At 34.8% G+C, this 27,039-nt stretch overlaps 1 protein-coding gene across 3 annotated transcripts in view; it reads left to right on the top strand.

Annotated features, from left to right (window-relative positions):
- The window catches only part of LOC105481683 (RAS like estrogen regulated growth inhibitor), a 125,851-nt gene that overhangs the window by 84,993 nt on the left and 13,819 nt on the right, over positions 1-27,039 (top strand). The gene's annotated exons all lie outside the window — the stretch shown is intronic.

Below are 27,039 nucleotides of genomic sequence, written 5' to 3' on the forward strand. Positions count from 1 at the left end.
AGCCTGACCTTTCAAGTTGATAGTCCCAGATTTGATTTCCAACAGGGCAGCATGACTAGCTGTGAGAGCACAGGTTAGCTACTCAAGCCATGTAAACTTCAGTTACCTCATCTGTGAAAAGGGAATAAAATACGGACCTTACTTTGCAAGGAGAGTGTATGGAAAGAATGTATGGATTGACTATGTAATTTATCATGCAAATCAGAAGTTGTGAGAGTAAAAAGGGCATTATTAAAAATTATGCTGGAATGATATCTGTAAAATATGGCTATCCCAGGCCAGCCAGGAATATAATATAAAATAATATAATACAGTATTACTATAAATTATTACATTAAATGTAAAATATATATCATGTTTACCATAAGATAAGGAGCCTGGCATATTGTAGCAGTTGGTTTCAGTTCCTTCATTTTTTATTTTGAAACACTTAAAGTTTATTTAACACTTTTGTGTATTATCGCATTATGGCATTTGATAATCACAACAGTCTTGAGAGGCATTTCATTTTATCAATAAGTGTTAAGACTCAAAAAGCAGTACTACTTTTCTTGATATTAAAGAGAGTAACAGAGCTAGGAGAAATCTAGTTTTATCTTTCCAAGCATAGTGTTTTGTTTTTCCTTGTACTACAGATTTCTCCCAAAGGGCTTGTAAACACATTATCTATGCAACTTTGGGTTCATGTGTCTGGTGCAAATTTCTCAATCAACCACTGTAGGCATGGAAAGCAACTGTAACTTTATTTTTTCTTAAAACGAGCTAATTTCTATCTTAACTTTTATTCTGTGTTCTGACATGAAACTTGAAATAGTCCATTTTATGTGAATTCAGCCTAAAACTTCAGATTTCTCTTAGTGGGTTTATGGCCAATTCAGCCACCATGGGGTTCTGCTGTTGCTTCTTTACTCCCTGGTGTGAAATCTATAAGATACAAGGGCTTACGCCAAGCGCTGGAAGGCCTTCATCATTTGGTCAGGCGCAGCTGCTCCTCTGTGCTGCCATCCACTGAAGCACCTGAACACACCTGCTTTTGAGATCCCCTTGTCAGATTGCAGCACGTGAACAGGTCCGGTGACTCTGATGGCACACCTGCGGCACTCTCAGAGCCAGGGAGCTAGCATCGGACCCACCTCGGGCCCCATTTGCAGAGTGGCTCTGCGACCCTGTTTGAGATCCATCTGCCTGGCCATCCCGTGAGTGGTCCTTGTTCCTCCTTATCAAAGGGGATTTGGTGAGATCTCTCATGGCCCTGACAGGCTGTGAAGGAGAGGTTCCCCTTGTTCGAACTCCTTCAGAGTTAACCAGGAATTGCTCTGTCTCTTTCTTCTTTAGTCTCGGGTCACTGGCTCAGCCTAAGAGGAAGGGGGTATAAATCCACATCAAAATTTCTCTCCCTTGCTTTTCTAACTCTCCTCTCTTCTTAGTCCAGAAAGGGTGTTTATCTCAGGCCTCTGAGAAAGGGGTTGTTTGGGAACTAGAGGAGCAGAGGGTTCTTGTTAGACTCTAATTGTTAATGCCAAGACATTTGTCTGTTAAAATGTAGGAATGGCTATGTGTGGTTTCTATTTGCATCTGTGCTCTGGTTTACCTTCCCTGTGGGGAGTGGAGATCAAGATCTATCAGAAAGAGAAGGAATGGAAAAAAGAAAAGGAAATTTTTCTGTTAAAAAACACTTAAGTAAATGCTTCACCACATTATTGCTCCCACTCACTTTACAACTTTCTGTCATTTTGTTCTAGTTCTGTTTCTCACAGCATTGTGCATTTAAACCATATTTGGTACACTACTAAATAGTAGCTGGATATATCATTAGATTTGTGTGATTCACAATGTTATCTTCAGACCAAATGATGAAGGATAAATGTTTATAATGAGCCTGTCTCCATGAATTATATGTGATTCAGAACCATTTGATAATAGCTTGAAAGCCTAGATTGACTCTCTGCATTGCCACCCCTCCCTATTCTGTTAAGCCCACTCCATCCACGCTGCCATCCACACCACTAGGCCAACAATTTCACACTGCCAAATCCAGTTCCCAGTTCTCATCGTATTTATTTGCAATATTTGAAACAAGTGATCAATCCCTTTTTCGACGAAAAACCTTCTTTGCACAATTTCCGGGATTCTAAACTTTCCTGGTTTTCCTCCCACTTCCCCTTTCCAATCTCCTTCCCTAGTTTTTACCTCATCAGCCCAACTGTTTAAAGTGCCTCAGAGTTCAGGGTACTCCTACATCTATGCTGTCTTCAAGTGACCTCATTCAATCTTGTGGCTTTAAATACCACCTTCATACTGACAAATTTGCAAATTTGTACCTCTTTCCTGAATTTCTGCCCTCAACTCCAGACTCTTGCACTCCATGGTCACTTAGCATCTCCATTGCGTGTTTAAAAGATATTACCAAATTATCTTGCACAAAACTGGCTTTTGATCCCTACTCTCCAACCTGCTTTTCCTGTAGTCTTTCTTTATTTCAGGAAATGGAACTTCATCCTTCCAATTTCTTTGCCCACAAACCTTGGAGTCATCCTTCACTCCTCTTTTCCTGTCATACTCCACACCCTTCTTAACCTCCCCACTTACCTCTTCTTCTTCCACTTGCCCTGCTTTGTGCTCTCTATTCCAGCCACGCTGGCAGCCTCCTGTTCCTTAAACAGGCCAAGTGCATGTCTGCCTCAGAACCTCTACACTTGTCCTTCCTTCTGCCTGGAACATTCTATCACCAGATACTGGATGGCTCACTTCATCATTTGCTTTGGGTCTAGATGACATCTTGTTAGTGAAGCCTTCCTTGATCACCCTCCTTAAAATAATATACCAGTCGAACCCCTCCAACTCCTCTTTCTTCTCCCTGCTTTACTTTTCTTCATAGCACTTACCACCATATAACATACTATTTATTTATTTATTTATTTATTTATTTATTTGGTTTTTGTTTTAGTATCTGTTTTCCTGTACTAAAATCTAAGGCATGAAGCTTGAGGGAAGGGATTTCATCTGTTTACATGTCTAGGACCTACAGGAGCCTGCCACATTGTAGCCGCTCAATCAATATTGAATAAAATGAACAAACTTGGGGCCAGTACAGTTACTCAGCTACCAGCTCATTGCCATGCACAGAGTAGGGTATTAGTAAATATTTGTTTCATGAATGAATACAATGGCTTAAATCTATGAGCAGTTGTCTTGAACTCTAAAACTCACAGAAAATAATATATATAATAAATATATAATAAAATATAATATATAATAAATAACATATGTATTATTACATATGTATATATATTATATATACATGTGTGTATAATATATACATATATGGGTGTATATACATTTATGTTTTTACTTTATATTTTCCACAGTTTTTGTCTTTGTTCTGAGGTTTTCTAGGGAAAATCTCATTAATTACTGTAGAATTTTCTTTTAGTGTTCTTAAGCAAAAGCCTGGCACCTGTACAGGATAGATGTGTTTGGTAATACTTACTAACACTAACCTATTACATTAACATATACACCAGCCTCCATCCTCCAGCAGAGCTTCAGACAGCATGTACGAAAGATCACTAAACCAAATCCTTTGGACTTGAAAGAAGGGTTCTGGGAAGTCACTTTTATTCTTTTTGTCTCCAAATGTACTCCTCCCTGTGGTGCAATTTGCCTTTCTACCTCACACTGTGAAGAAATGGGTTTGGAACAGCTAGAAGAAAGCTAACTAAGTTGTGTGCTTTTGCCAGTATATGTATCAAGACTTGTGCCAGTTATTTCAAAATGAGACTATAACAGATGATGATAGTTTCAGAAAGTGAGTATAAAGAAACTTCAGGGGGTTTTTTAGGTGGTTTAACTACTTAAAATATCTTACGAGGGAGACTATTGTTACATTTTTATTTCTTCTTTCCTACCCCATCTCTCTCTTCTCTTTCTTGAGACCCAAAGTATTATTATTATCCAGAGAAATGCTAGAAAAAACAAAAGCAAAATAAAGAAGAGGCCAACTGATAAATCGCCATCAAACGGTCCAAAATCGATGCTTAAATTACAGTGCATGAGCCATATCAGCCATATAGCTATATTAGGGTCATGTATATAATAAATAAGCATAACAATGCTTTGATGAGCTTTTTAAATTAGTTTATTTCCAAACAAAGAGAACAAAATAGATGAGGTACAAAGTGAAATTTTCTTATAAAATACTCCAGTGTGCTACATGGAAACATTGGTCTGTGTCCATGTTTGTATAGCTGTTAGATTTTGGTTTTGTCTGACAATTTACTAAGAAATTTACTCTTAGAGTTGCTAGCAAGAGAATATTCCTGTGGCATTTGTGTTGAAAAGAATATAGGACTGGCAAAGTGAATCTAAAGTGGAATCTTCTAATTTGAATAAGGTAATGACTCTTGGATTATTAAGGCTAAAAGATGATATACGTAAATATTTGAGTCTGTGAAATAATTTTAACACATTTATTAATGGAGAATAATCTATATTTTGTGATTAAATATAAATGTATTAACAGATATGTGTTCTTGCACATTCTTTAAAGTTAAGCGAATATGAATAACTTGAAAAAGTTAGAAACAAACCAAATAAAACTAATAGAAAAATGTTAAATGCTTGTCAATTGAGTTCTATTTCTAGACCTACAGTGTCAATGAGGGTAAGATAAATTCCTCTTTGTATTGCACACTTTAAAAATGCTGAAATATATATAACACATGGCTGAGCCCAAATAAATGAAAAAATATTGAAGAGACAAGAATAATAGCTGAATAAGGGAGTTCTAGAACCTTACTAGAACAGTAAGCTGGAACAGACTTCTAATTTCAGCCTCGAAATGCAACGAGCTTGTAAGTCATCACTTCCATTCTTAAAAAAAAGAAAAAGCTAAACAAGCTGAATAACAATCGCTTTTCTTGGACCAGTCAGAATACTAAAATTCCCAGGGAATCCATCGTACCTGGAAATCTGGAAAAAGACAGACAAATACGGAAAATCACAGCCAAGATTGGTTCACCTGAACAGAAGCTGATGGGACTGTGAAATGTTCTCTAATATTAAAAATAGGCAACATTCAAGAACAGATGGGTAATATAAGCGAAAGATAGAAACTTTAAAAAAAATCAAAAGGATATTATGCTAGAAATAAGAAGTCAACAAAACTAACAGAAAGGAATAATGTGTTTCATTGATTCATCAGTAGCTTGGACACAGCTGAGGAAGGAATCAGTGAGCTTTAAGGTATGCCAATAGGTAAAACCGCATCTCTTCTAAAAATACAAAAGTTAGCCGGGCATGGTGGTGGGCACCTGTAGTCCCAGCTACTCAGGAGGCTGAGGCAGGAGAATAGCTTGAACTCGGGAGGTGGAGGTTGCAGTGAGCCGAGATTGCTCCACTGCACTGCAGCCTGGGCAACAGAGCGAGAATCCATCTCAAAATAGAAAAAAATAAAATAAAATACGTAATAGGAACTTCCCAAAATAAAATGCGAAGGGAAAAAAGAATGAAAAATATAAAAATGAACAGTCCCCACACTGAGTATCTAAGAACTGTAGGATAGTGTCAAAAGATGTACACATAGTTAGAATACCATAAAAAGAAGAAAGAGAAAGGAGCAAAATAAATATTTGAAATAATAACTTAGAATATTCCAAAACTAATGACAACTACCAAATCACACATCCAAAAGCTCAGATAACAACAAGTAAATACCAAAACAGCTACACATACACATAGGAAAATCATATAAAACTCCAAAAAAAAAAAAAATCAAAGACTAAAAACATGTTGAAAGAAGTTGGTGTTGGGGGAAGATCTCTCCTATAGAGAAGCAAGTATACGAATTATATAGTGGACTCATCAGAACCCAAGCAAGAAGACAGTGGAGTGAAATATGTTAAGTTCTGAAAGAAAAAAAAATACCTAGAATTAGGTATCCAGTGAAATTATCCTTTAAAAGTAAAGGCGAAATAAAGATTTTTCTCAGGCCAACAAAAACTGACAATTCATCGGTAGCAGAGCTGCCCTACAAGAAATGTTAAAAAAAATTCTTCAGGGAGAAAAAACATTACATAGGTCAGAAACTCAGATTTACATTAAAAAGGAAAAAACAATAGAGAAAGAATAAATAAGGTAAAACAAAATCTTTTGTGTTTCTTATTTTTAAAATGATTTAATAATAACTGTTATTCAAATGATAATAGGAATGATGTATTGGGTGATTGTAGCATATGGTAAGGAAGATGAAAGGCAGTAATGTAAGAGATGAGAGAGAAGAGTTGGGAACATTCTGTTATAAAGTAACTTGCACTACTTAAGTATATACTAAGTGTATACTTAGTGGTATATACTAAGAATACCTGAAAGTGGACTTAGATAGTTGTAAATGTATATTACAAACTCTAGGACGAACTAAATTTTTTAAAAGTATAATCGATATGCTAAGAGATGTCCAAAAATGGATTTATATGCAATGCTTAATTGAAACTATAGAAGTCAGAATAAGGAGAAGAAGAAAAAGAAGAAACAATGAGTAATTGAACAAATAGAAAACAGAAACATGGTAGATATTAATTCAGCTATGACAATAATTACTTCCGAGGTAAATGGTCTCCACACACTAATTAAAAGAGATTGTCAGGGTGAATTTAAAAAATGTTGTCTACAACAAACACACACCACACTTTAAATCTAAAGACACAGGTTAAAACTAAAGGGATTGAGAAAGATATACCATGCTAACATGAATCAAAAGAAAGGTGTACTAGTTGAATTGATTTCAGACAAGCAGAATTTGGAACAGGAAAATTATCAGGGATAAAGAGGATATTATAGTCTCATAGTTTGTGTCCCCCTGACTAAATTTATATGTTTAAATTCTAACTCCCAAGATGATAGTATTAGAAGATAAGGCCTTTTGGAGATGATCAGGCTTTTCCCTCATGATTGGGATTAGCGCCCTTATAAAAGAGACCTCAGAAGCTAGCTAATCCCTCCTACCATGTGAGGGCACAGCGAGAAGGCTGCGAAACAAAAAATAGGCCTTCACCAGAGAACTGATCTGCTGTTGCCTTGATCTTAGACGTCTCAGCCTTCAGAGCTGTTGGAAATAAATGTTTGTTGTTCACAAACCACCCAGTTTATAGTATTTTGCTGTGGCAGCTTGAATAGATTAAAACAGAGGGTCATTACATAATGATAAAAGAGTTCATTCTCCAAGAAGGCATAACATTCTTAACATGCACTTAACAGCAGAGCATCAAAATATCTGAGGCAAACTGCAAAGAGAAATAGACAAACCCACTATTATGACTGGAGAATACATCACCTTGCTTTCAGTAACTGAAAGACCAAGGAGGCAGGAAAAAATCAGGAAGGATATAGTTGACCTGAAAATCACTATCAGTCAACTCGACTTGATTGACATTTATAGAATATTTCATCCAGCCACATCAAAATACATACTATTTTCAAATTCACATGAAATATTCAACAAGATAGATCACATTCTAGGCCATAAAACACACCTCAACACATTTAAAAGAATATAAATTATACAAACTATGTTATCAGACAATAATGGAATGAAACTAGAAATCAAACTAGATAGTTGGAAAATCCCCCAGTACTTAGAGATTAAACAAAACACTTCTAAATAACACACAAGGTAAATAAGATTCAAGAGAAATTTATAAAATATTTTGAAGCCAATGAAAGTAAAAATAGAATTTATCAAAATTATGATAGACCGTGACAGCAGTGTTTAGAGAGACATTTATAGCATTGAAAGCATTTGTTTAAAAAAGAATAACAATGTAAAATTAATGATTTAGGCTTTCAATTTAGGAAACTAGAGAAAGAACAGTTAAATCTAAAGCAAGCAAAAGGAAAACAAAAATTAAAACATAGGGCAGAAATCATGTGAAATTGAAAAGAGGAAATCAGTAAAGTCAACAAAAACAGAAGCTGGTTCTTTGCAGAGATCAATAGAGTTGATAAATCTCTAGTTAGGCTGACCAAGAAGAGAGAAGATACAACTTAATACCAGAAATGAAAACGGAGTAATTACCGCTGGTAATTGACATTTGAAGTTTAATAGAGGAATACTATGAATAACTTTATGGTCACGAATTTAAAAATGAAGTGAATTGGACCAATTCTTTGAAAGACACAAATTTTCAAAACCCACATAGTGAGAAATAGATAACCATCTATTGAAGAAATAGAAACTGAATCAATAATTAATAACATTCGGTTTCAGTTAGTTTGAATTGCTATAAAAGAGTGTAATAAACTGTGTAGCTTAAAAAATAAACATTGATTTCTCATACTTCTTGAGGCTGGGGAGTCAAGATCAAGGTGCTGGCTGATTTGGTATCTGGTGAGGGCTCTCTTCCTGGTTTCCAGGTAGCTGTCTTTTCACTAACCCCCAAATGGGAGAAAAAGAGTAAGAGAACTCCCAGGAATGTCTTTTATAAAGGCATTAATCCCAATCATGAGAGTTTCATTCCCATGATCTATTGTCTACCAAAGACTTCACCTCCTGGTGGTTAGGATTTTCATATATTAGTTTTGGAGGGACACAAACATTCAGTTCACAACACTTTTTAAAAAAGAAAGCAGACAGAAATTCCATTAGCGAATTCTACCAAACATTTAAGAAAGATGTGAGACAATTTTCTACAGAAATAGAAGCAGTGAACATTTTCTATAAGGCCAGCATTAGCCTAGCAGCAGAACCAGATGAAGATAGTATACTTGAGGGGTAAGAAATTGGGTTTTTCCCCTATTAAGGTCATAAACAAGGCAACGATAGCCCCTCTTAACACCTCTATACAACATTTCACCAGAAGACCTAACTAGTGTAATAAGACAGGAAAAGGAAATAAAGATATGCAGATTGGGAAGGAAGAAATGCAAGTGTCTTTGTTCACAAATGATATGATTTTCTATGTAGAAAATTCCCCCAAATTAGCACAAAACCCCTGGAATTAATAAGTAATTATATCAAATAACAGTATACAAGGTTAATATATAAAAGTTAATTGCTTTTCTATATACTAGCAATGAACAGATGGAATTTGAAATTAAAAACACATTATAATTTAAAACAGCACATGGAAAATTAAATGCTTATGTATAAATCTAACAAAATACATACCAGATCTATGTGAGAAACATTATAAAACTCTGATCTAATACAGAAGATCTAAATAAATAGAGAGGTATTCCATGTTCACAGATTGGAAGACTCAATATTGTTAAGATGCCAGTTCTTCCACACTTAACCTATAGATTCAATCCAACTCAAGTAAAATCCCAGCAACTGATTTTGTAGATATCAACAATCTGTTTCTAAAATTTATATGGAAAGGTAAAAAAACCTAGACTAGCCAACACAATATTAAAGAGGAATAATGAGTTCCATCATTAACACTACCAGACTTCAAGGCTTATTTATAAGGCTGTAGGACAGCATGGTATTCATGAAAGAATAGACATTAGTTCAATGAAACAGAATAAAGAGCTCAGAGATAGACCTACACAAATAAAGTCAACTGATATTTTACCAAGGAGCAAAGGCAAGTAAATGTAGACAGAATAGCTTTTTAAAAACAAATTGGTGCTGTAAAAAGCAAGTGCAAAAAAAACAAAAAAAAAAGTCTAGACACAGATGAACACTTTTCACAAAAATTAATCAAAATAGATCATATATCTAAATGTAAAATGCAAAACTGTAAAGTTTCTAGATGATAATATAGGAGAAAATCTAGGTAAACTTCAGTTTCATGAAGACCTTTTAGAAGTGACATCAAAAAAAAAGATCCATGAAAATAAAAAAAGATTGATAATTGGACTTCATTAAAATTTAAAACTTCTGATATGTTAAAGACACTGTTAATAGAACGAAAAGATGAGCCACAGAGTTAGAAAGTTATTCGCAAAGCAAATAACATGTATGTGCAAAAGGACTTACGTCCTAAATATACAAAGAAGTATTAAAACAACAATAAGAAAAAAGTAACCTAATTTAAACATGGGTAGAGTATGCCAAAGTCTCTATTGGAAAAAGTAGACAATATGCAAAAACTCATGATTAATGTGAATAGAAAGTCTAAGAAAGACGTCTAAAGAAATGCTAGATATTAAAATGTCTGTAACAGAAATAAAGAATACCTGTAAATGCCTTTTTCCTCAGTCTCTTTGCTAATGAGTCTGGGCATGGCCAAAGGAAGAAAATCTCTGAGCTCAAAGATATGTCATAGAAACTGGTAAAACTGAAAAGCAAAGAGAAAAGACACTGAAAAATATAGAACAGAATATCCAAGGACTGTGGTACAACTGTGGTACAAATATACATTATTTTCCATGCAACATGCATGGAGAGGCAATACCAGAAGGAGGGGAAATAGAAAATAAGAGAAGTATTTGAAAAAATGATGACTGAGAAGTTCCCCCAAATTAATGTCAGACACCAGACGACACATCCAGGAAGCACAGAGAACACAGGCAGGATAAATGCCAAAGAATGACAGCCAGGTTTATAATATTAAAACTTCTCAGAAATTATGCAAGGAAGAAGAGAGTGAAATGAAATATCTGAAGCATTTTGACAAAAAATAAAATCTACCGACCTAGAATTCTATACCCTGAAAAATTATTCTTCAGAAGTGAAGGATAAATTAAGACTTTCTTAGACAACAAAAATTGAATTTGCTGCCAATAAACCTGCCTTGAAAAAAAAATGATATGATACATTCTTCAGAGAAGGGAAATGATATAGCTTAGAAACTGGATTGTACCTAAAGAAAGGAAGAGCATTACAGAAAAAGGTAATTTTAAAGGTAAAATTAAAATTTTAGTTTTTCTTACTCTTAATTTAGCTAACAAATAACAGTTTGTCAATGTAGTAAAGGAAACAATGTATTTGTAATAGCTCATGTATAAATTGAATGAATGACAACGAAGATATGATGAACAGGAGGGAGGAATTAGGATTATTTTATTGTTATAAGGTATTGCTCTACCCATAAAGTAGTGTAGTGTTATTTGAAAGTGGACTTGGATTAATTGTAAATTTATATCTTTTGCAAACTCCAAGGCAAGTACTAAATGAAGTAAAAAAAGAAGTAAAATTGATATAATAGGAAAGGAGAGAATATAGACTCAAATAAAGCACTTAGTTAAAACCAGAAAAGATAGAAAAAAAGTAAAAGACAAAAAATAGAAACAAAGAAAGGCAATGAATAGAAAACATAACAAATATGATAGGTATTAATTTCATATATCAGTAATCATTTTAAACATCATTGATCTAAATACATCAATTAAAAGAGATTGTCAGAGTGCATCCAATATAAAATATATTTTAATATAAAGACATATATAGATTAAAAGTAAAAGGATAGAGAAAGAAATATGATAATGCCAATAAAAAGAAAACTGGAATAGCTATATTAATATCAGACAGAACAAACTTCAGAGAAAGGAAAATTATAATGGATTAAAAGGAACATTACATGATGATAAAAGAGTTAATTTTCCAAGAAGTCATAATAATATTTAATATATATATGGGCCTAAGAACAGAGCATCAAAATGTGTGAGGTAAAACTTGATGGGACTTTAGGGAGAAATAGATGAATCCACCATTATGGCTGGGGATTTCAACACCTTGTTATCAGAAATGGACAGATCCAGCAGGTAGAAAATCAGTAAGGACACAGTTCAACTCAATAGCACCATAAATAAACTGCATATAATTGACATCTATAGACTACTTCATCCAATGACAGCAAAATACACATTTTTTTCTTCTTCAGCTAACAGAGAACATTCATAAGATAGACCACATTCTAGGTCATAAAAAACACCTCAAAAAATTTAATAGAATATAAATCATACAAAGAATGTTCTCAGACCACAATGGAATTAAGCTAGAAATCAACAACAGAAAGATTGTTGGAAAGATCCCGACATACTTGAAGACTCAACAACACACTTCTAAATAACATATGGGTGAAAGAAGAAATCTTGAGAAATTTAAAATAATTTGAACTAAATGAAAGTAAAAATACAACTTATCAAAATTTGTGTCATACAGCAAAAGCAGTGACTAAAAAAAAATTTGTAGCATTGAATTCATGTATTAAAAAGGAATAAAGATCTAAAATCATAACATAAGCTTCCACCTTAGGAAACTAGAAATACAAGAGTGAATTAAACACAAAATAAACAGAAGATAAGAAATAATAACAACTAGAGCAGAAATCAATGTAATTAAAAATAGAAAGTCTATAGAAAAATTAACAAAACTAAAAATTAATTCTTTGAAAAGAGCAATAAAATTGACAAGCCTCTAGCCAGGCCAAGAAAAAGAAGATACAAATTACTAATGGCAGAAATAAGAGAGGGGATAGATACCATGACAGAGTTCATGGACATTAAAAGGATAATAAAGGAATACTATATGGGCAAATATTTCAGCCCACAAATTTTATAACCTAGATGAAATAAACAAATTCCTTGAAAGACACAATCTACAAAACTCACACAAGAAGAAATAGACAACTGGAACAGGCACATACCTATTAAAGAAGTTAAATCAATAATCAATAACCTCCCAAAACAGAAAGTTCCATGCCCAGATGGGTTCACTGGTGAGTTCTATCAGACATTTAAGCAAAAAACATAGCAATTCTCTATAATTTCTTCCAGAAAATAGAAGCAAAGGGAATATGTCCTAACTCATTCTATGAGGCCAGTATTATCCTAATCCCCAAAGCAGGCAAAGGTATTAAGGGAAAAGGAAACTATAGACCAATATCGCACATGAACATAAATGCAAAAATCTTGAACAAAATATTCACAAGTTGAATCCAGCAATGAATAAAAAGGTGTATATGCCATGACCAAGTGGAATTTATTCCAAATAAATGGGAATGACTGGTTGACATTCAAAAATTAATTAATGAAATGTATCAAATCAAGGCTAAAGAATGAAAAATCACATGATCATACCAACTGATACAGAAAAAGCATTTGACAAAATCTAACACCCATTAATGATAAAAACTTTCAGCAAACTAGGAATAGAGGAGAACTTTCTCAACTTGATAAGGTACGTTTTTCAAAAAACTCATAGCTAACATTACATTTAATGGTGAGAAACCAAGTGCTTTCTCTCTAAGATCAGTAACAAAGCAAGAATAACTCCTTTGACCAGTCCTTTTTGACATCATAATGCTGTCCTAGCTGGTGGAATAAGACAAAAAAAGGAAAATACAAATTGGGAAGAAAAAATATAATTGTCTTTGTTCACAAATTATGTGATCATCTATGTAGAAAATTTAAAAAGAATAGACAAAAAACTCCCAGATCAGATAAGCAATTACGGAAAGATTACAGGATACAGGTCAATCACTTTCCCATATACCAGCAATGAACAAGTGGAAAAAATGTTGAAATTTAAAACATTCTACCATTTATGTTATCACAAGATGAAGTATTTAGCCACAAATCTAACAAAAATATGTGCAAGACCTCTATGGGGAAAACTGCAAAATTCTGATAAGAGAAATTAGAGAAAAACTAAGTAAGTCGTGAAATATTTCATGTTCATGTATAGAACAAATCAGTATTGTCAAGATGTCAGTTCCCAATTTGGTCTACAGATTCAATGCAATTGAAATCAAAATTTCAGCAAATTGTATTGTGGATATCAACAAATTGATTCTAGAGTTTATATGGAGGCTGGGCACCGTGACTCATGCCTATAATCCCAGCACTTTGGGAAACTGAGGCGGTCAGATCACTTGAGGTCAGGAGTTTGAGACCAGCCTGATCAACATAGTGAAACTCCATCTCTACCAAAAATACAAAAATTAGGGCATGGTGGCACATGCTTGTAATCCCAGCTACTTGGGAGGCTGAGGCAGGAGGATCACTTGAACCTGGGAAGTGGAGGATGCATTGAGCCGAGATCACACCACTGCACTCCAGCCTGGGCAGCAGAGCGAGACTCCATCTCAAAAAATATATATTAAAATAAAAATTTTTTTTGAAGTTTATATGGAAAAGCCAAAGATTCAGAATAGGTAACACCATATTAAATGAGAAGGACATTCGAGGACTGACTTCAAGTTTTATAAAGCTACAGTAATCAGAAGACTGTATCCTACTGGTGAAAAAATAGATAAATAGATCAATGGAACAGAATAGAGACATCAGAAATAGACCCACACAAATAATGTCAACTTTGCTAAAGAAGCAAAGACAACAGAATGGAGAAAATACAGTCTTTTAACCAAATGATATTGGAAAAACTGGACATCCACATGCAAAAAAAAAAAAAAAAAAGGAAGAAAGAAATGAACCTGGATATAGATATTACACCAATCACAGAAATTAACTCAAAATGAGACACAGACTTTCATGTAAATTGTAAAACTATGAAACTCCTGGAAGACAACATAGGAGAAAATCTGTGTGACCTTGGGTATGGTGATGACTTATTTATACAACACAAAGGCATGATGCATGAAAGAAATAATTTCCAAACAGATCATTAAAATTAAGAACTTCTCTGTGAGAAAACACTGTCTAGAGAATCATAAGACAAGCCACAGACTGGGAGAAAATATTGGCCGAAGACATAATTGATAAAGGACTGTGATCTAAAATATGCAAAGAACTTCTAAAACTCAACAATGAAAACAACTCAACTAAAATAATGGGTAAAACATCTGAAAAGACATCTCATCGTAAAAGATATACAGATATCAAATAAACATATGGAAAGATTATCAACATCGTGTATCATTTAGGAACTGCAAATGAAAACAACAGTGAGATACAACTACGCACCTATTAGATTGTGCAAAATCGAAAACACTAACACCAAATGCTGGTGAGGATGTGGAGCAAAAAAACCTCTCAGTCATTGATGGTGGAGATCAAAACGAGTGTAGCTACTTTGGAAGACATTTGACAGTTTCTTACTAAAAGCTAAAGGTACTCTTGCTATATGATTCAGGAATCAAATTCCTTGATGTTTACCCAAATAGTCTGAAAATGTATATCCCTGCAAAAACCTGCCCATGGATATTTGTAGAACTTTTATTCATAATTGCCAATCTTGGAAGCAACTAAGATATTCTTCAGTAAATGAATAGATAAATAAACTGTGGTACATCAAACAATGGAATGTTATTCAGCACTAAACAGAAAGGAGCTATCAAGCCATGAAAAAACATGGAGGAAACTTAAATGCTTATTTCTAAGTGAAAGAAGGCAATCTGAAAAGGCTTCACACTACATGATCCAACTATATGACATTCTGGAAAAGGCAGCACTATGGAGACAGTAAAAAGATCAGAGGTTGTTAAGATTTAGGGGAAAGAGAGGGATGAATAGGCAGAACACAGAGGACTTTTAGACAGTGAAACTATTCTGTATGATACTATAATAGTAGTTGCATGTCATTATATATATATATATAATATATATATATATATACACGCACACATACACACACACACACACATATCAAAACCCACAGAATATACAACCCCAAGAGTGAACCATAGCAAAAGCTATAGACTTTTAGTAGTAATAATGTATCAATGTAGATTCATCAACTGTTAAAAAAAAAAAAGTTACCACACTAGTATGGGATATGAATAATGGGGGAGGCTGTGTGTAGGGGGGAGAGGGGTGGGTAGGGCAGGGAGTATGTGGAAACTCTGTGTGCTTTCTGCTCAATTTTGCTGTGAACATAAAATTGCTCTAAAAAATCAAGTCTCATTTATAAAATATGGGCAAAAGATCTAACAGACACCCCATCAAACAAGATATATGGATAGCAAAAATATCACATGAAAATATTCCCAGTATCATGTGTAATTAGAGACTTACAAGTTAAAACAACAAGATACCAATACACCTATTAGAATGGCTAAAATCCAAAGCCAAAAACCTGACAAAGCGATATTCTAATGCTGAGAAGGATGTAGAACAACAGGGGCTCTCATTCGTTACTGGTGGGAATGCAAAGTGGTACAGGCAGTTTTAAAAGAGTTTCGCAGTTTCTTACAAAGCTAAACAAAGTCTTACCATAATCCAGCCATCATGCATCTAAATATTTGCCCAACTGACTTGATGACTTATGTCTACACAGTTACCTGCATGCACATCTTTATTGCCAAAACATAATTGCCAAAAACTGGGAGCAACCAAGATGTTCTTCATTTAGTTACTGGGTAAGCAAACTGTGGTATATCCATACAATAGAATATTCAGCAATGAAAGGAAATAAGTGATCAATCCAGGCAATGGCATGGATGAACCTTAAATGTGCATTGCAAAGTAAAAGAAGCCAGTCTGAATAGGTCACATACTGTATATTTCCAATTATTATTAGACACATTTACTAATGGTGGGAGTGAAAGGGAAACCTTTCAGTGCTACTTTCTTTCCCTTTGTAGTACTGGAAATGACTCCTAACTAGGCCTTTTGTGTCCATGATTACCTTCATCCTCCTAGTTCATCTTGGCATTGAAACAGCTGTGACCTTTATAAAACAAAAATATGTTCATGTCATATTTTGGTTTATAATACGTTAATGGCTTGCCAGCATCCTAAACATAATTGGAAATTTCTTAGGCTGGCTTATAAGCTTTTCAGAATTGGGGTGCTTTTCCAGCTCAAACACCCATAATTCCTTCCACTCACACCCTTATTTCACCAGGCCCTGGTTCTCCATATGTTTAAGGCTTCCTGTCTTCTTATGGGGTATAAAGGTAGTCATGGGAGTGGTGTTTGGGCTGCAAATGGAGACACCCTACTGTTAGAGGTTTCCCCCTGGACTAGAATCCATAGGCACAGCCTATTTAGGAACTGCAAATGAACTGTATGTGTCCATCTGAACAGGAACCCAGATCAGTCTAAAGAAAAGGACATGATGAAGAGAGTAACTTGTAAGATCCTTGGATCCGTATAAGGAGGTCATCCAGTGAGGATTATGCCAGATACTCCTCTGCTTCTCTGGGATACTTAGTCACTCTGAGTCACTTTTATGTCCACATTAAAGTCCAAATGTTTTCAGTTGTCAATTTCTTATGTGCCCTAGTAACATAAGTGTAGGAAAAAAATTTAGGCACTAACATCATATGTATTTCTTTTTCCAAGAAAAAGTAAAAATTAAAAATCTCAATTTTATATCCAAATCCCTTGACAACTTAACAAAATGCTTAATACCTTACAAATAATTCTGTTTAAACATGATGGTTTGGAATGAAATATAAGTTATTAAATTGAAAACACTGCCTTGGGAAATTTAGTAATTTATTTATTAACCATCGCTTTTTAAATTAACATAAATAAAAATTTTCAACTTATATAAAATTGCTTTGAAATCTTGGACACAAAACCCGTTTGATTTATTAACCATCAAGACACAAACAAAAAGATAAAACCAAATCAGTTGATTACCGTATTCCAAATTTATTTTCTCTTGTTTCTACTTTCAATTTAAATTATTCAAGAAAATATTATCATTTAATCATACAGGTTAATTTTCTATAGAAAACTAACATTCTTCTTGATTTTGCATTATTTTTAAGCATTCCAATATCGCCACTGCTTTTCAAACTTGTTAGGAATTAAAAGCAATGATTCTGCCATTTTTCCTCTCATCGTGTGTCAGCCCAAAACCAAATTACCAGGACCAGATTAACCTTTACCTTACCATTTCCGAGTTTAAAAAATAAAAGCCAATTTTCAGAACTTGAGGTGCACTGAAGCTAGACTCCCAGGCTAGATTTTCAAAAACAAAAGTGTTTCCCTAATAATTCTTGGAGATTACACCACTTAGCCTTAAGAAATGATTTATACAGAGAACTGATGTGTTCTCAGTGATATTTTTGTGAGAATGCAAGAGTAGTCAAAATTTTCAGGCTTAAGCAAACACAGTAATTTAAAAGCAATCCCTAGACCCCCATCTGGAACTAATTTACTTCTCATTTTAACTTCTGGCATTATAAAGCATGCATTTTATATAGCATTCATTTTAAATTTCCATTAAATTGCTCAATTTTATTTTTTATAAAGCCAAATGGTTGTTTTTTTCAATGTCAATTTATTTTGACCTTCACAGGGAATAGAAAAAGGGGACAGGTGAAATAAGGGGTAAGGGAGAGGGTTCCTTCAGAAACAATCACTATATGAAGAGATATTTGTCCCCTGGCTTGATCTGTTAACTTTTTTAGTTTGGCTAAAACATCTGAGGAGTTTAGGTGGAGGAGAACATAAAAAGCAAGAGATGCCACCATGAGATGAATCTGAAAATAGAATTCTAAGTTAAGTCGTCTTCTACTTAAACTGTCTACCTGGACCATGTTAACCACGCCCACTGCATGCCACCACCCACCAGAAGGTGGCACTCTGGCAAGGATCACTCCCTCCAGCTTCAGGCTTTGATGTCCACTGCTTATGGGACAGTGCCTAGCACAGTACCTGGGGCCTGATAAACATTCAGTAATTGTGTATGTATGATAAATAGGCAGATGAATGGCAGGATAAAGGATGGACGAATGGATGGATGGTAATTCTCTACATGATGTTTTCATTAATGTCTTATATTCAACATGTTCAAGTCCAACATCATTTTTAATTTGTTTCCCCATTATATTCCCGATTATATTCTCAAAGAATAATGCTACCCCCAGACTTTCATTTCATATGGAGTCTTTGCACTAATCCCTCTCCCTCACTGTCCACCTCTAATCAATGAACAGTCCCCAAGATGACCAGATCAAATCGAGCCATTCTCCTACTCAGAACCCCTGTATGCTCAAAAACTTCAGAGTAAAATCCAAGCTCCTTCATGTGACCTAGGAGCTCCTTCATAGTCTGGGCTCTAAAGAATGTCACAACCTGAACCCCCCACCAACATAGCTCCCCCTACATGCCACTCTTTCCACCCTGAACCATGTGTGATTCCTAACTGAACTAGTTCTCTTGTGTTTTGGGACTTTCTCTCTGCTTGAAATGCTCTTCCTAAAATAGTGAGCTTCAGTCTTCTCAGACTCAGCTTATGGCTTAGCTTTAATATAAAGTCATTTCTAATATTGTGCCTAGGCATCCTCTCAGTCTTGCTTTCTTTGGTGCTTTGCAAAGTGGTCAATAAATATTTATTGACTAAATGAATGTGTGTGAAAGTCACATATGTGGAGAAAGATAGATTTCATAGGAGATCAAAATGGATAAGCATTTGAAAAATTATTGCATTCAATTATCAGCAAATGTATCTGAAATCTAGTTCTTGTGTACACATCTTTGCTCTGAGCCCCTTTTTTTAAAAGATCTAACATTTCAAATCACACAATTTTCTGAGGTTTTTTTTTTTTTTTTTTTTGGCATCTTATTTCCAATCCAACTCATTTCCATTGCCTTCCAGAACAGCTCCTCACTTCAGAAATAGTTTTTCATCTCCTTTGACTAAGGGGTCCAATATTCCAAACTGGCATAATCTTGGTCTCAGCCATCACCAACAGCTGTGAAAGTGAAGCTTCAATTAGCTGCCATGGTCCCCAGGTGGCCTTCTAGGCCGGGACTCACTCAGTGCTGGGATCTCATGCTTCACACCTCCATCTGAGGCACAATGACCCATGTTTCTTGGAGGAGACCAGAACAGTCACAGAAAAGAGAGGAAGGACTGCTGTAAAAAAGAACATACACTTGAGGGTTGGTGATAGAAGAAAGACCCAGGAACAAGGTATGAAGAACCAAAAGTGTTGGACCCAGGGGACAAGGAATTGGAAAATTCGATTTGGAGGCTTGATTTGACAGGAGGTTGCTCGAGGTGCAGGTGAGGGAGGGAAGAAGAAGGAGCTGAATTGCCTCTTATTTAGGGAGACCCACTGCGTTGTTGTCATTAAGCTGGAAGACAAGCCATTATAAGGCTGACACACCATACACATTACTCCTATTTCATCTACTAAAGTTTTTCTGGAAAACACAAGTTTGCTCCCTGTGAGGCACTCAAGTGAATCCAGCTCACCTCAGTCTGGCCTCCCTTTTACTCAGTCCTTGCAATAAGAATAGGTGTCATAACAGGACTTCAATTGGATAATATTCAAAATTAGCCACATATCTTTATATTTTTCCTGGGACATGCAAAGGTGCAAACTTTCAATGCTTTATGAATAGAAACTGTATCTTATTTTCTTTGCTGACTTCCTCACTGCCTAAAATGGTTCCTGGTATGCTAACTTTTATTGTTAATGACTGAGGAAACTCATAAAAAAAATTTGCTTTTCGCATACTGCTTCATCGCCTACATCTTCAGATACTTGTTTTCCTCATCTGCAGCATTCTTAAAGATGTTTTCAAGAGAAAAACAAAAATCTTATTTATCTAAAAGTTTTCTTCTTGCTTCTCGAAATTCACATTCTCTTTCTGTGTTGCCATGGTTTCTGGTCATAGATATTTTCTCTACTAAGGAAGAATAAATCTAATCACGAACAAAATATTCCCTTTTCAAAGCATGCTTCTCCATAAGATGATGCTTACATTAAAAAAAATCAAGCATGTAGAATTATATCATATACATAGAAATATTAAAATATAGTGGGAAGTACTGTATATTGGAAAAAGTATGGGTTTTAAGGTAAACAAAGTTGGGTTCATATCAGTTTTATCACTTAAACGCTTTGTAAATTAGACAATTTATTCACTTTTCTGGTTAGATTTCTTATACATAAAGTGGGAACATTAATTTCTACTTTTAAGAGTTTTTATGAATTAAAATCAGCATATAGTCAGTATTTAATATATACTTAAGCCCCCTTTTGATATTTAAGCTTCGAGACATCCCAGTAGTGTTTTTATTTTTTTTAGTGTATTTTTTTTTATTATTAGCTAAAACTTACCTAATGGCATTTTCTAAAAGCATATACACTTTAATCCAACAACTACATGATTAATAAATGGATACTTAGTTCTACAAAATTAATTCATTCTATAAGAAACTATCTCCGCAAATCTAGGGTAGAGTCTTCCTGTTTTTGTGAGTCACACTCATTTTTACTTCTCTGAAGCCTTTTGACCACTTAAGGGTTTGTGTTAAATTTAGGGCTGATAGTGGTGTGAGGTCAGGGGTAGCAGTTCCACTCTGGCCTAGGAGAGTAAGAGTGCTGGGTCTTGCCTTTCTCAATCAGATGTGCAAAGTAGGTTGACCAGATGGACATCTGACCAGAGACGTGGTCAATATATTTTTAAAAAATGAAAGTCCCACTTTAAAGAACATGTCTTTCAAGTGACAAAAACATAATAGAGTACAGAGCCAAGCACAATAGCAATAGTGAGACACATAGCTTAAAGAAATGTTCCTTGTTTTCTCTCATTCAGTTCTCAAATACCTATTGGGCACATACGTATCAAGTGCCGTGCCAGCCATGGGACATAAAGATGAACAAGGCTTAATCTGTGACTTCAGATCATTCACCATTTCTAAGACATACAAGAATATAAATAAATGTTTACAAGGTATTTCATGCCACATATGAGTGATTAATGGCTTGGGAAGGCCAGGGAAGACTTTAAAGAGGAGGGGATGGGATGCTTCATTAGATACCACAGGTAGAAATGCTATCTGGATATGAGTTAGTACATTTTAAATATGTGTTTCTGTTCCCCTTTCTTTGACTTAATTCCAGTCTGGGTTACCTGCTTAAAATACTGACAAGCTATTAGTTCATTTGGGCTTTTAAGGGCGCTAAGCTAAACTAACATCGACTTGTAAGTATTTATGGAACATTCCAAATATGTAATGATCCCTGCACTATATTTAAAATAATAGCAATAAACCCTGTAAGAAATGTACAGTCAAGTAAATTAAGATGGTGAAGCAAAATGGTATCATGAGGATAATTATGTTGTGTGTGTGTTAGCACACCATGTTTGTTAGAATTAAGGGACTAGTGTTGGTGCTCCAAACCGAGGCAATAAAAGAGGATAATAAATGTTCAGAAGTTTATGTCTAAAATATCAGATTTTAATAGACATTTCAGGTTTCATTTTCACCAGGGTTTTTAGTCTTTTCTTTTGTAACAAAAGAAGATTGAGACTAGATTATGCATTTTTTTCAAATGGAAGAATGTTTGTATGTGTAAAAATCTATATATATGTATAAGGCATATACAACATTCTCCATGGAATTTTTCAGATTAAGGGTTTAGACAATAGAGGAATACCCCAGTAAGACTCTTAAGCTCCCTGGTAGCAAAGTCCTCATCTGTAAAAAGAGTGTAGATCCTGAGGCCAGGAAAGAGTAAGCCCACATTGTAGGAAGAAATGTAAACAATTTGAGCTTCAGTTTCTTCATCAATATACATACATCATATTCATGTCCATGTCCATATATTCTATACTATAAGGAAGTGAAGAGTAAAGATACATGTGTAAATATTTACCATAATGCCTAACCTAATAGAGCACACGCTAACTGAAGATGAATAATAACAACACTACTGCATATACTTCAAACTTTTTCCATTATAATTTTTATAATATTATTTAAATTGAGGTCATGCTTAATGAAATGAGAAAACAGTTCCCACATTGCATTGAATCCTCTCATTCTTCTCTCTTCCATTATTTTTTAAACACTTGCTTTATTTATTATGACATTTTAACTGTAGATCATAAAAATCAAACTGAAAACAATTTAGTGTTGATTTTACAACCCTTGTGGACTTGGTAATGTATATCATTGCCTCCTGGTTTTTGCTGGTCAAGATAAGGTCAAGTAGTTATGCTGTAAGTACTATAATGAAATGAAAATGGAAGAGAAATGAAGAGAGCTACTCTATCTCCTGGAGGCATCCCAACTTTGAAAAGTTTCATACTTAGGATACTATGTAAGTTTATTATAATTTATTCATGTAGTTTTTAAGCTTTAACATTTCTAACTTTTTGATTATAAATCAACGTGGGAAAAATAGTTCAGATAACAAGTGATAAATATACATATCACAACCTATAATGGACTAACGTTGTGCTAGTATTATCCGCATTTGCCTTCTCTTTATATAACACAAATTTTTGTTTTTCAAAAATATTTGAAACTCTTTGTGACGGAATTGTCCCAAAGTTGGCAAACTCCTGTAGAAATCCCTTAAAAAGTATTTTAAAGTTACTTGATTCTACAACTTAAAAGTATGTATTTTTTGTGAAGGCACTAAGGTTACAAATGAAAATGATATAAATCACTTAATATACATCCCTAGTAAGTTTTCATTATTATATGAATGTTGTACTGTTGTAGAGTGTATATTAAATCAAGAGTCTTCATGGGGTGTGTTACCAGGATCATAGACAAAATTCAAAAGGTATTCATGATGTGAAGGTGATGAGTAGTATTCCTTGAAGCACTTTTAATTGGAGCAGAAATTCTTTTCCTAACCTAAAAAAAATCTGTCCTGGCCATTTTAAACTCTTTTAGTTATATTTTTCCAATGCAATCAACTCACCACAGTCCCATAAATACATAATGCTTTTTCCAGCTGGACAAGTTTTCCAATATTTTTCCATAATAAATACTTATTGTGGTATGCTACAGAGTTTTGGGGGTGGATTTGTTATATGGCAATAGCTCTATGCCTGGAGACCTATAGAAAAGAACAATCACAATTGCATAGGAGGTTACATATGCTTAAGTATCTTTTAAAAAATTGCATTATATACATTGTCAATCAAGTTACTTCCTGAATTCTATAAAGAAAAGTAATGACATATTTTTCAAGTATGATACTGAAAGGTAACATTTGAAAGTCTTACCTGAATCCCTCTTGAATATGACTCTTAAATAAGGAATAGCATGTGTGTTAGTTTACATTTACCTTGAAGAGTTGATTTCTTGCTGAAGCTGATTTACTGTACAGATCATACCTAATTAATTTTCATTTTAAAATATTATTCTGACACTAAATCTGGCACTTCTGATGCCTGCTTCTTCTCGATAATGTTGTCAGGAATTATTTCAAGTAAACAGCATAGATTGGTTAATTTTTAGAAATAACATGACTATTTTAATGTAATGGATTTACCTTTAGCTCTTACTTATATATGGAATAGCATGCCACTGAATTATTACATTAAGTGGCTTTTAAAAATATTTGATTGAACTTTTGTTACCAAATTTTCCATTTTGTTAGAAACCAACTTTCATTAATAATCATAAAATTCATAGTACCAGTAATACTAAAATGGAACCACAGATGATGAAGAATTAGCCAAGTAGGTTGTAAATTAGGCAAAAGGAGGAAAACAGTCTTCCCTACATTAGCCATTGGACATGTTTGGCTTGTTTAATGGAAAGGTATGGGTTGTCAAGGCAATGGGAAGAAAATAAAATATTTCAGAAGGCAGAGACTCAAGAGTAACTAGTAATCAAATATGTCAAACCTTAAAACTTCTGGAGCAACAAGGCCTTAAATCAGAATTCCGGTAGCAGTAAAAATCAGTACCACCATTTTACTTCCAAAGACAAACTTTGCTCAAGATAGTCGGGATGGAGAGGGTAGGGAGTCAAAAGGAAATTAGATCAATCTTTATAGTACCTGTTTTCATTAATTATAGTTAAATTAGATTATTAATTTATTAATAATTTAGAAATTTATTAAAATTTAATACATTTTAATATCTATTGTATAAACAATAAATTAACTGGGATTAAATTTTATTATTTAAATTTAATAAATTATATAACTATTTTGAATATATTTATTATTTAAATGTAGTAAGTTATACAACTGTTGTGAATATATTGATATAGAATAGTCAATATATATAACTTTTTTGAGATTTTTTTTTTTTTTTTTTTTAAGACGGAGTCTGGCTCTGTCGCCCAGGCTGAAGTGCAGTGGCCGGATCTCAGCTCACTGCAAGCTCCGCCTCCCGGGTTCACGCCATTCTCCTGCCTCAGCCTCCCGAGTAGCTAGGACTACAGGCGCCCGCCACCTCGCCCGGCTAGTTTTTTTTTTTGTATTTTTAGTAGAGACGGGGTTTCACCGTGTTAGCCAGGATGGTCTCGATCTCCTGACCTCGTGATCCACCCGTCTCGGCCTCCCAAAGTGCTGGGATTACAGGCTTGAGCCACCGCGCCCGGCCAACTTTTTTGAGTTTTTGAACATTCGTATACATATATATGCTCAAAACCTCTAGTACTCTAGAGCTGTTTTGCCCCATCCACCCTATAGCTTCAGAAAGTATTGCTGCATAACTGCACGGGCACTAACCAAGGTTCTTAACTGAGATCCAGGCATTTACAAATGATTCAATTATGTTCAGTATACTTGGTTTTGAAAGCCGATGGAGTGTCTAATACATTTTTTAAAGATTTTGAGAAATGATTCAAATTTAAATGGTTTTGGAATTGAAGAACTGTAAACCGCACTTACGTAAAAAATAAAGCTCATTTTTTCATGATGGCAGATAATTAAGTTTTCTAGGTTGCAGCCTTTAGTGTTAAAACTACATAGTCTGGCCGGGCGCAGTGGCTCACGCCTGTAATCCCAGCACTTTGGAAGGCCGAGGCGGGCAGATCACAAGGTCAGGAGATTGAGACCACCCTGGCCAACATGGTGAGACCACCCTGGCCAACATGGTGAAACCCTGTCTCTACTAAAAATACGAAAATTCGCTGGGTGTGGTGGCACGTGCCTGTAATCCCAGCTACTTGGGAGGCTGAGGCAGGAGAATCGCTTGAACCCGGAAGGTGGAGATTGCAGTGAGCTGAGATGGCGCCACTGCACTCCAGCCTGGCCAACAGAGGGAGATACCGTCTCCAAAAACAAAACAAAACAAAACAAAACAAAACAAAACAAAAAAAACAACTACCTAGTGTAACAAAAGATGGAACTCTTTAAATCATGCGAGCTGTTGAGTGTTTATTAACGTTGCTAATTGTAAAAAAGAAAAAATATGTTTACTGCTTACTGCATCCTGTATGTAAAAATAAAAGTTTCAGTCTCAAGAGAGTGAACAGTGACAGACTCTGAAGACTGCAGATAAAACCACAAGTACAGTCACTGTGGGAAGTATTACGGGGTCAGTGGCCTTGCTACTTTAGGCACTGCAAATATTTTGGCTCAAATTCAGCCTCACACTCTGTAATTACAAAGATCATTGGTACTTTCCATCTCCAGCCTCCCGTCATGAAGCCACGTTGTCCTCTGTTTTGTGAAGTCCTCATGCAGTTTACACTGCCATCTCTCATATAAAACTTTACAGGAGGAAGGTTATACCTCTGTTGTTGCTAAAAGTGAGAATAGGCAAAGAATGACAGTGACCTTCCGCTAACTAGTTTTATTTCTTCAAGGAGTATCTTTTGGCTGCTACATTAAGGGCATTTCAATAAAAATAAAAATACACATTATAATGGGTATTTTAAAACTGTAAAATATGATAGACAATGAATCTTTCATTAAGGTCAGTGGGATCCCAGGGAGACCATCAGGGGTCTATGGAGGGCTCATGAGCCTGCTAAATTATATGCCAAATGTGTGTATGCATATTTTTTCAGGAAAAGGATCCAATGCTTTCATTCCATTTTTTAAGTGCCTGTGACATCCCGCTCCAATTTTTTTTGTTTTAATTTAAAACCACTGTTTTCAAGTATACTACAAGTGTAAGAAAATGTTTGGCATATGTCTCATCAATTTATAAGGACAATAGAGTCCATATATTTCAGTGCTTTTCTCCAGCCCATCTTCCAGTTAAATATTATCCAGATGGCGTAGGACTTAAATTCGGTTTGGTACAATGGATAAGTTACAGACTTCCTGGATTCAAATCCTTACCAGGCCACTAACTAACTAGATAAGCTTAATTAAATGAGTTAACCCCTCAGCGCCTCAGTTTCCTGATCTGAAAAATGGGAATTATCATAGTACCTGCCTCATAAAGATGAAGTGAGGATTGAGGAGATCATGAAAGCAAACTGCATAGTGCAGTTCCAGAACCTGATTCTGACTG

Source organism: Macaca nemestrina, chromosome 10, assembly GCF_043159975.1.
Source record: "Macaca nemestrina isolate mMacNem1 chromosome 10, mMacNem.hap1, whole genome shotgun sequence".
NCBI classification, from domain to species: domain Eukaryota; kingdom Metazoa; phylum Chordata; class Mammalia; order Primates; family Cercopithecidae; genus Macaca; species Macaca nemestrina.